This window comes from Cucumis sativus, chromosome 4, assembly GCF_000004075.3.
Source record: "Cucumis sativus cultivar 9930 chromosome 4, Cucumber_9930_V3, whole genome shotgun sequence".
NCBI lineage: Eukaryota > Viridiplantae > Streptophyta > Magnoliopsida > Cucurbitales > Cucurbitaceae > Cucumis > Cucumis sativus.
In genome coordinates, this window is record NC_026658.2 from 9,548,775 (window position 1) to 9,560,385 (window position 11,611).

Here is an 11,611-nt window from a genome sequence, read left to right on the forward strand (position 1 = left end):
TAAACAAGTGGAACTGCTATTGGGTGAATGGAAGGTTGTGGATAATTTTCTGCCATTGGAATTGGGGGAGTGGATGTCATTCTTGGTATGCAATGGCTACATACATTAGGAGTAACCGAAGTAGATTGGTGAAAACTTACTTTGACATTCATACAAAATGGGAAGAAGGTTGTATTAAGGGGAGATCCGAGTCATACGAAGGCTAGGGTGAGTTTGAAGCACATGATGAAGACATGGACAGAACTTGATCAGGGATTTCTGATTGAGTGTAGATCTTTGGAAGGTGGAATGGCATTTGCAGCGATGTATGGGGTTGATGAAGTGCCTACCAATCATGAGTCTATTCCAGCCGTGTTAGCTAAGAATGAAGATGTTTTTGATTGGCCTGGAGAGTTGCCACCACAATGTACCATTGAACATCATATACATCTTAAGAAGGGGACTAATCCGGTCAATGTTCGGCCTTATAGTCATGCATACCAGCAAAAGGAGGAGATGGAAAGATTGGTTGATGAAATGATGGCATTTGGCATAAAAACCTAGTACTAGTCCATATTCGAGCCCGGTCTTGTTGGTGAAAAAAAATGGTAGTTGACGGTTTTGTGTAGATTACCGTGCGTTGAATAGTGTGACCGTTCCAAACAAGTTTCCTATTCCAGTAGTAGAGGAATTGTTTGATGAACTTAATGGGGCTAATATATTTTCGAAGATTGATCTCAAGGCGGGATATCATCAAATTAGAATGTGTAAAAAGGATGTGAAGAAAACAGCTTTTAGAACTCACGAGGGGCATTATGAGTTTCTTGTCATGCCTTTTGGGCTCACCAATGCACCATCAACGTTTCAAGCTTTGATGAATAGTATCTTTAAACCTTACCTACGCAGGTTTTCTTAGTCTTTTTGATGATATATTAATTTACAGCAGAAGTTTGGATGAAAATCTTCAACATTTAGAATGGGTGTTAGAGGTGCTGCGAGAGAATAAATTATATGCTAGTATGCACAAGTGTAGGTTTGCCAAAATGAAAGTGGAGTATCTTGGCCATATAATTTCGGGCAAGGGTGTAGAGGTTGATCCCGAGAAAATTAGATCTATCAAAGAATGGCCCGTGCCCACTAATGTCCGTGAAGTTCGTGGATTTCTTGGGTTGACAGGATATTATGGAAGATTTCTAATGAATTATGGAAGTGTGGCTGCTCCTTTGACTCAATTATTGAAGAAAGGAGCATATGAATGGAGTGTTGCAGCTGCTGAAGCTTTTGAGAATTTAAAGATGGCTACGATGACTCTCCCAATCTTAGCACTGCCAGATTTTTCCTTACCATTTGAAATAGAGACCGATGCTTCTGGATGCGGGGTAGGTGCTGTCTTAATTCAAAATCATCGGCCAATTGCTTATTTTAGCCAGACATTAGCTATGAGGGATCGTGCTAAACCAGTTTATGAACGGGAATTAATGGCTGGAGTTTTGGCTGTGCAACGCTGTAGACCTTATCTTTTGGGCAGGAGGTTTGTAGTGAAAACTGATCAACGATCATTGAAACTTTTATTGGAACAAAGGGTTATCCAACCTCAACATCAGAGGTGGATTGCTAAGCTTCTTGGCTACAATTTTGATGTCGTGTATAAACCGGGACTAGAAAACAAAGCAGCAGATGCCTTGTCTCGTGTCCCTCCTACTGCCCAACTTAATCAACTTACAGTTGAGATCAGTTAAATTGGCAGTCCCCAACACTGAAGTTGACCCTAAATTAGTCCCAGAAATTAATGGGATGGATCTGAATGTCTTGTTCAATGATGAAGATATTCTCCCTATTAAAATTCGCCTGGATTTGCCTAAAGATTTAGTGTCTATAGTCGGTGATTGTGGAATCATTCTGGCTTAAATTAGATGTGCAACTGCCTTTTCCTCCTCCCAGTCATTATTAAGGTTGTCTCCTGGAACACTAAGGGTTTGAACGACTCCTCTAAACGTGCAGCACTTAAAAAATTCATCAACAGTTGTAGTCATGATTCAAGAATCTAAGCAGGATACTGTAAGACCCCCAATTATCCATACTTATAGGAGGAAGGGTAGAAAAGTAACTGCACAGGGAATTATTATGGAGAAATGATGGGAAGGACGTTCGTGAGTGGTAGGGCCCACTGGGCTGAGGAATATGTGAGTCTATAAATAGGATTATTAGGTTGGAGTAGCTAGGGTATTTTTATCTTTTAGGAGGTAGGGCTACAGCAGCCACCAGGGTCTCTTAAAGCCAAGAGGCTGGTATGATCTTTTCTGCATTTTTCCTTGTTGTTTCTTGTTATTTCTTTTCATCTTGTGAATCTGGATCATTTGGCTTTATATATAAATAAAGTAAACCAGAGTACCGCCTCTGTTTAAGCCATTTATACAGTCCTTTCGGTCTAAATTATTGTTAGTATCCTAACAGATACCTTGAACTCGGCTTTTATAAAATCATTGTGGAGTTCTAAGGATATTGGCTGGGATTATGTGGCTTCTGTTGGATCTTCTGGGGGAATTCTTACCATGTGGGACAGCAGTAAAATATCTGTAACAGAGGTCATTAAAAGACGCTTCTCTTTGTCAATCAAATGCCTCACTTTGTGCAAAAAGGTTTGTTGGATCACAAATGTCTATGGCCCTTGTGGTTGCAGAGAAAGGAAATTGGTTTGGCCCGAATTGTCTTCCTTAGCTGATTGTTCGGCCGTGGCCTGGTGCATAGGTGGGGATTTTAATATCACTCGTTGGGCCCGGGAAAGATTTCCTTTTGGCAGAAGTACTAGAGGAATGTCATTATTCAATAAGTTTATTGACATGGTTTCTAGTAAAGGATTTCCGTCCAATCAGCCTTACTACGTTAGCATACAAGGTCGTTGCAAAGGTTTTATCTGAACGTCTAAAACAAGTTATGGATGCAATTATAAGCCCCACTCAAAGCGCCTTTATTGAAGGTAGGCAAATTCTTGACCCAATATTAATTGCTAACGAGGCCGTGGAAGATTATAGGCAAAACGAAAAAAAGATGGATTTTAAAACTTGACTTGGAAAAGCCTTTGATAGGTGAATTGGAACTTTTTAGAAAAAAATTTATCTTTGAAAAAGTTTAGTTCCAAATGGATATCATGGATAATGGGCTGCCTAAAAAATCCAAAGTATTCACTCTTCATCAATGGTAAGCCTAGAGGCCGGATAACAGCTTCTAGAGGTATCCGCCAAGGGGACCCCCTCTCCCCTTTTTATTCCTCCTAGTAAGTGAGGTTTTAGGAGAAATCATAAACAAGCTTCATATTAACAGCCAGTTTGAAGGTTTCCTTGTTGCCAAAGACTTGATCCACCTCCCTTTGCTTCAATTTGTCGATGATACTCTTCTCTTTTGTAAGTATGATGTGAAGATGCTCCTTAAACTTTAAACGTCATTAGATCATTCGAATGGTGTTCGGGGCAGAAAGTAACTGGGAAAAATCAGCCCTTAGCGGCGTTAATGTGGGAGGAAGATTTGTTTCAAACAGAAAATCTGATAGGGTGCAAGGTAGAAAAGCTTCCGATTATATATTTAGGTCTCCCTTTGGGAGGCTACCTCGACAAAAGTCTTTTGGCAACCAGTCATTGATCGAATTCACAAGAAACTTGAAAGGTGGAAAAGATATAACATCTCTAGAGGCGGAAGACAAACCTTATGCAACTCAGTTCTGGTTAGCCTTCCTACATACTACCTACTTTATTTTCTATACCTGAAAATGTGGCTGCCTCTTTGTTAAAGTGAGTTTTTGGAGTGAAGGAAAAGGTCTGCAATACTGCTTGAAAGACAGGGAAGCAGAAATTGGTGTTCTATATTCTGGTTTGCTTATTAGTATTTTGTTGTTCGGAATTTTGGATTAGGAGGTTTTCTTTGTTTGATGTTTGTGAATTATATGTAACGTGACTCATTTCCTAAGGTTCACGGTTTGTTTATGTTGTAAGTTGTGTTTGAATTATCAATATAATAGAAACACTACATCAGTGTTCTATCAGGATGGCATCCTTGGAATGCAATGGCTGCACACGTTGGGGTAGCTGAAGTGGATTGGTGTAAACTCACTTTAACTTTCATACAAAATGAAAAGAATGTTGTTATAAGGGGTGACCCGAGTTTGACAAAGACTAGAGTGAGTCTGTAACACATGATGGAGACATGGACACCATCTGATTAAGGTTTCTTGACAAAATGTCAATCTATGGAGGGAGGAATGACATTTACCGAACTATATGGAATTGATTATGTTCCTACATTTCAAGAGTTACTACCAGCAGACACTTTTGGCTATCCTAAAAATCCAGCAACAAAGAAGTGGGAAGTGCTTGTTAGTTGGAAAGGAATACCACCTCATGAGGCTACATGGGAGAATTGTGATGATTGGCTCCCTCATTTTTTTCTCTCTCCCTCTCTACAGGCTGCCACGCTGGGTGAAGAACTCTAAGTACCTACTAGGCGGGGGTCGGGTTTTGCTTAGGCAAGAAAAGCGGAGAGGATCCCCACGAAAATTCTGAAACCGGGGGATCTCGGCGCGCATTTTACTGACCTAAGCGGCTGGCTTGGCTCCCTCTTTTTTTCTCTCTCCCTCTCTACGGCTGCCATGCTGGATGAAGAACTCTAAGGACCTACTAGGCGGGATCGGGTTTTGCTTAGGCAAGAAAAGCGGAGAGGATCCCCACGAAAATTCTGAAACCGGGGGATCTCGGCGCGCATTTTACTTGACTAAGCGGCTGGCTTGGCTCCCTCATTTTTTTTCTCTCTCCCTCTCTACCGGCTGCCACGCTGGGTGAAGAACTCTAAGTACCTACTAGACGGGGTCGGGTTTTGCTTAGGCAAGAAAAGCGGAGAGGATCCCCACGAAAATTCTGAAACCGGGGGATCTCGGCGCGCATTTTACTTGACCTAAGCGGCTGGCTTGGCTCCCTCTTTTTTTCTCTCTCCCTCTCTACGGCTGCCATGCTGGGTGAAGAACTCTAAGGACCTACTAGGCGGGGGTCGGGTTTTGCTTAGGCAAGAAAAGCGGAGAGGATCCCCACGAAAATTCTGAAACCGGGGGATCTCGGCGCGCATTTTACTTGATCTAAGCGGCTGGCTTGGCTCCCTCATTTTTTTCTCTCTCCCTCTCTACAGGCTGCCACGCTGGGTGAAGAACTCTAAGTACCTACTAGGCGGGGTCGGGTTTTGCTTAGGCAAGAAAAGCGGAGAGGATCCCCACGAAAATTCTGAAACCGGGGGATCTCGGCGCGCATTTTACATGACCTAAGCGGCTGGCTTGGCTCCCTCTTTTTTTTCTCTCCCCACTCTACCGGCTGCCATGCTGGGTGAAGAACTCTAAGGACCTACTAGGCGGGATCGGGTTTTGCTTAGGCAAGAAAAGCGGAGAGGATCCCCACGAAAATTCTGAAACCGGGGGATCTCGGCGCGCATTTTACTTGACTAAGCGGCTGGCTTGGCTCCCTCTTTTTTTCTCTCTCTCTCTACAGGCTGCCATGCTGGGTGAAAGAACTCTAAGGACCTACTAGGCGGGTCGGGTTTTGCTTAGGCAAGAAAAGCGGAGAGGATCCCCACGAAAATTCTGAAACCGGGGGATCTCGGCGCGCATTTTACATGTCCTAAGCGGCTGGCTTGGCTCCCTCTTTTTTTCTCTCTCCCTCTCTACAGGCTGCCATGCTGGGTGAAGAACTCTAAGACCTACTAGGCGGGGTCGGGTTTTGCTTAGGCAAGAAAAGCGGAGAGGATCCCCACGAAAATTCTGAAACCGGGGGATCTCGGCGCGCATTTTACTGACCTAAGCGGCTGGCTTGGCTCCCTCTTTTTTTTCTCTCCCTCTCTACCGGCTGCCATGCTGGGTGAAGAACTCTAAGGACCTACTAGGCGGGTCGGGTTTTGCTTAGGCAAGAAAAGCGGAGAGGATCCCCACGAAAATTCTGAAACCGGGGATCTCGGCGCGCATTTTACTTGACTAAGCGGCTGGCTTGGCTCCCTCTTTTTTTCTCTCTCCCTCTCTACCGGCTGCCATGCTGGGAAGAACTCTAAGACCTACTAGGCGGGTCGGGTTTTGCTTAGGCAAGAAAAGCGGAGAGGATCCCCACGAAAATTCTGAAACCGGGGGATCTCGGCGCGCATTTTACTTGACCTAAGCGGCTGGCTTGGCTCCCTCTTTTTTTTCTCTCCTCTCTACCGGCTGCCATGCTGGGTGAAGAACTCTAAGGACCTACTAGGCGGGGTCGGGTTTTGCTTAGGCAAGAAAAGCGGAGAGGATCCCCACGAAAATTCTGAAACCGGGGGATCTCGGCGCGCATTTTACTTGACCTAAGCGGCTGGCTTGGCTCCCTCTTTTTTTCTCTCTCCCTCTCTACCGGCTGCCATGCTGGGTGAAGAACTCTAAGGACCTACTAGGCGGGTCGGGTTTTGCTTAGGCAAGAAAAGCGGAGAGGATCCCCACGAAAATTCTGAAACCGGGGATCTCGGCGCGCATTTTACTTGACCTAAGCGGCTGGCTTGGCTCCCTCTTTTTTTTCTCTCTCCCTCTCTACCGGCTGCCATGCTGGGTGAAGAACTCTAAGGACCTACTAGGCGGGGTCGGGTTTTGCTTAGGCAAGAAAAGCGGAGAGGATCCCCACGAAAATTCTGAAACCGGGGATCTCGGCGCGCATTTTACTTGACTAAGCGGCTGGCTTGGCTCCCTCTTTTTTTTCTCTCTCCCTCTCTACCGGCTGCCATGCTGGGTGAAGAACTCTAAGGACCTACTAGGCGGGTCGGGTTTTGCTTAGGCAAGAAAAGCGGAGAGGATCCCCACGAAAATTCTGAAACCGGGGGATCTCGGCGCGCATTTTACTTGACCTAAGCGGCTGGCTTGGCTCCCTCTTTTTTTCTCTCTCCTCTCTACCGGCTGCCATGCTGGGTGAAGAACTCTAAGGACCTACTAGGCGGGTCGGGTTTTGCTTAGGCAAGAAAAGCGGAGAGGATCCCCACGAAAATTCTGAAACCGGGGATCTCGGCGCGCATTTTACTTGACCTAAGCGGCTGGCTTGGCTCCCTCTTTTTTTTCTCTCCCCTCTACCGGCTGCCATGCTGGGTGAAGAACTCTAAGGACCTACTAGGCGGGTCGGGTTTTGCTTAGGCAAGAAAAGCGGAGAGGATCCCCACGAAAATTCTGAAACCGGGGGATCTCGGCGCGCATTTTACTTGACCTAAGCGGCTGGCTTGGCTCCCTCTTTTTTTTCTCTCTCCCTCTCTACCGCTGCATGACCTACTAGGCGGGGTCGGGTTTTGCTTAGGCAAGAAAAGCGGAGAGGATCCCCACGAAAATTCTGAAACCGGGGATCTCGGCGCGCATTTTACTTGACCTAAGCGGCTGGCTTGGCTCCCTCTTTTTTTTCTCTCCCTCTCTACAGGCTGCCATGCTGGGTGAAGAACTCTAAGGACCTACTAGGCGGGTCGGGTTTTGCTTAGGCAAGAAAAGCGGAGAGGATCCCCACGAAAATTCTGAAACCGGGGGATCTCGGCGCGCATTTTACTGACCTAAGCGGCTGGCTTGGCTCCCTCTTTTTTTTCTCTCTCCCTCTCTACCGGCTGCCATGCTGGGTGAAGAACTCTAAGGACCTACTAGGCGGGTCGGGTTTTGCTTAGGCAAGAAAAGCGGAGAGGATCCCCACGAAAATTCTGAAACCGGGGGATCTCGGCGCGCATTTTACTTGACTAAGCGGCTGGCTTGGCTCCCTCTTTTTTTTCTCTCTCCTCTCTACCGGCTGCCATGCTGGGTGAAGAACTCTAAGGACCTACTAGGCGGGTCGGGTTTTGCTTAGGCAAGAAAAGCGGAGAGGATCCCCACGAAAATTCTGAAACCGGGGGATCTCGGCGCGCATTTTACTTGACCTAAGCGGCTGGCTTGGCTCCCTCTTTTTTTTCTCTCCCTCTCTACCGGCTGCCATGCTGGGTGAAGAACTCTAAGGACCTACTAGGCGGGTCGGGTTTTGCTTAGGCAAGAAAAGCGGAGAGGATCCCCACGAAAATTCTGAAACCGGGGGATCTCGGCGCGCATTTTACTTGACTAAGCGGCTGGCTTGGCTCCCTCTTTTTTTCTCTCTCCCTCTCTACCGGCTGCCATGCTGGGTGAAGAACTCTAAGGACCTACTAGGCGGGTCGGGTTTTGCTTAGGCAAGAAAAGCGGAGAGGATCCCCACGAAAATTCTGAAACCGGGGATCTCGGCGCGCATTTTACTTGACTAAGCGGCTGGCTTGGCTCCCTCTTTTTTTCTCTCTCCCTCTCTACCGCTGCCATGCTGGGTGAAGAACTCTAAGACCTACTAGGCGGGTCGGGTTTTGCTTAGGCAAGAAAAGCGGAGAGGATCCCCACGAAAATTCTGAAACCGGGGGATCTCGGCGCGCATTTTACTTGACCTAAGCGGCTGGCTTGGCTCCCTCTTTTTTTCTCTCTCCCTCTCTACAGGCTGCCATGCTGGTGAAGAACTCTAAGGACCTACTAGGCGGGGTCGGGTTTTGCAACCCTAAGCAGCTTGGTCGTATTGTTTTTGTTTTTATCGGCTGTTTGTTGGGTGAAGAACTCTAAGAACTTGCCGACTTTGCTTTCTACTTGACCTAACAATCATATTTTGCTTTCAAACAATCTTATACAAATGTGTATGGCCAAAAGAGGGATTTAAAATTAATAGAAAAAAGGCATTAGAATATGGCAAAAAAGGGGATTAAAATTGAGATAAAAAAGACAACCGCACATATTATTATGTACATAATTCACAATATTCAGAAAATGAACCAAGTGTTCTACTCATTTCTAAGCTACCAATATATGCATTTTCAACATATGTAACATATTCAAATAACAAATACAATCACAAATCCGAGCTCCGTTCTCATGGGTTAGGCATACATGCTTTTTTATGCTAAAAAGCGAAGTAGACATGGTACTTATTCTAATCATAGAGCATTGCAAAAGTTTCTAAATTTTGACATTTTTAGCAAAATTTGCAAAATAAAAATTTCCCAAAGGACATGGAATGTGCAAGGCTACAACCCCACCCGCCACTGAAAAATTTGCATTGTCCTCAAAGCATTTTAAGCAAGATTCTACGGATGGAAAAAAATTGAGAACAGAAGACCTCCCCTTGTAACCTAGTTTCTTCATGGAAGCTTGCTTGCAAAGATCCCAAGTTTGGTTATATTTTTTTCCTTTATTCCTACAAAAAGAAAACAAGAATTTCCATCGAATTTTATTAAAGAGGTTAAACTAAAAATTTTAGAAAAATGTGCAGAATTGTTTAAGCTCGATTGCATTTTCTAAGCATCACTTGAATTATTAAAACGACCTAACAAATATTCAATAAAAGTTCGTAATTCATAACCTACCAAAAATTTCAAAAAGATTGTTGTAGGTGTTCCACCAAACCTTTTGTAAATTACATACATCAATAAACTTACTTCTTATAGGGGGGGAAGAAACTATGTTTTAGAGACAGAAAAGCCACACAAACACTCTCCATCTCACTCTCTATCTGCCCTGTATCCAATTTAATCCAGCATTCAATTTAGAAATAAGCTTAGCAATTAGCACTAACCTTTATATAAGAAGTTAACACCGGTTTGATTACTTCATAAACTTCAGCTACGAAATCTGGTAAAGAGAAAGACCTAATCCATAATGTTAAAGAGGAAAAGACCAAGTCAGATTCCTTTATTCAAACAGGTTAGTATCACATCTCTAAAGGAAAAAACTTACGGACCTCTACGACGAATTTCCTTGAATGATGTAGGAGCACCTGATTCTTGAAACACAGTTTCATTTGTGCTGTGAAAAATAAGATTGATAAATAAAACTTTCGGCTACAATTAGCCACATAAACATAAAGCTGTGACAGGAAAACAAAAGCTAACAGATAATTAACTATACAGTTTGTAGGCAAAATACCAAATAGCCCATAATCAAGATCACAACTGAAGCAAACAATAATGTGTAGTTTATCATTTCCAACCAAATAGTTCAATAACAAATAAGGTCAAATGGCCAAATAATATGTCCTTTCACATAAATATTTACTCCTGAATTTTTTGAAGGATAATGTTATCGCTTCTCTCCCACGTTTCACAAAAATTCTTTTACATATTATGTTCTTTTCACATATTCCTATTGAAGAATCTCAATTGAGCATTTTGTGGTCAATTTGACTTGAAAGAAACGGCAGAACTTTCAATAAGAAAGAAGCAAGATGCCCAGTTTTTTTAACTGCTGTTTTTCTCTTCTTTTTTTTCTTTAACTTGCTGTAAATTGGAGATGTTTTCCATAACTACTTTGGCTTATGCAATTTACCTTCTCCCTAAATGCAACCATAAATCAAACAAACTAGATGAATAAATTTACACCACAGAAATCCATCCTATGAAGACTACAGCGGAGAAAGATGGGATAAGGATAAAGCATAGGAAGAGCAAATACCTCATGGGAAGTAAACTGATAAAAAATACTTTGTCTTGAGAGTAATATATCCCGAACCAATTTTCTGCCAGCCATTAAGATTTACCCACTGCAACTCTGCACACAAATATTTTCTTATAAACAATAATTAACACAATCTAATTGGTATCTTATGGATATAAAAGACAGCATGGATCCATATTGGAAGGATTTCAAATTAGTCTACGAACAAAGAATTTGGAAGGATTTGTGATCAACTAAGGAGCTCTCGACTTTCTCCGCTGGAATTTACCTTCCTTGGGTACTTATCGACCAGAGACTGGAAGTAGTTGTGCTCTTCGTCCATAGTAGTCATCCAACCAGCAAGGGAAAGACCACGACGCGCAGTGGAATAGGAAAAAGAGCGTCGAGCACAGCTTTCGTGTCACCAGCAATCGTTTTTCCTTTATTGGTAGACCGAAAAGGCTTTGTCAAGCAGGCAGGCATGATTGTCACTCGATCGACAGTTGAGAAACCCGGCGCTGTTAGGGCTAGGAGAAGGAGATGGCCGTGAATGGCGATTTTGAGGAAGACGAAGAAGATAAGAGAAGGGGAGAGGACGAGAAAGTAGAGAGAGAGCCGTTAGAGAAGAAGTGGGGAAGAAATTCTTTTATTTAAATTCAACTGCATTTATTTTTTATTTATTTAATTTCTTTTTTTATTTAATTTAAATAATATACATAAATTTGCAAATTGGAATATATAGTTATATTACTTATTATAGAATATCAAATGAAAATAGTGATTAGTAGTGATTATAAAAAACGTCTAAAATAAACAAAAGTAACAAATATTCAAAAAAATATTCTTTTTTTATTTAAATAATACGAAGGCTAGTACCCTTCGGGAAGTGATTGGTCTGCCATATGCTATAAACGGGATTAAACTCCATTTCTCATACTTTCACTCATTGATTCACTCATTGTTAAGATTAGGTTAGGTATATTTCGATCTCACACTAAGCCAAGAAATTCAAAAACGATAAATTTTAAAATATGGGGATAGGGATCAACAAGTTATTGAAAAAAATTTCCTCCCCAAGTAGAATTGCTTTATCAATGATTCGGTGAATGTATCTATGTTCAATTCGTGTGTGTACATGTATGAATCAAATTCATTTCG

The 11,611-nt window shown here is 43.0% G+C and overlaps 2 long non-coding RNA genes across 2 annotated transcripts; both read right to left on the reverse strand.

Annotated features, from left to right (window-relative positions):
* Positions 1–9,595: 9,595 nt before the first annotated feature.
* Positions 9,596–10,001, reverse strand: LOC116403555. The gene is made up of 2 exons (XR_004216356.1): positions 9,762–10,001; positions 9,596–9,669 (listed from the first exon to the last, which is right to left on the reverse strand). It is a non-coding gene; the product is annotated as an uncharacterized LOC116403555 (long non-coding RNA).
* A 153-nt stretch (positions 10,002–10,154) lies between these two features.
* Positions 10,155–10,992, reverse strand: LOC116403461. Its single transcript, XR_004216218.1, has 2 exons — positions 10,743–10,992; positions 10,155–10,567 (listed from the first exon to the last, which is right to left on the reverse strand). It is a non-coding gene; the product is annotated as an uncharacterized LOC116403461 (long non-coding RNA).
* Between the last annotated feature and the right edge of the window lie 619 nt (positions 10,993–11,611).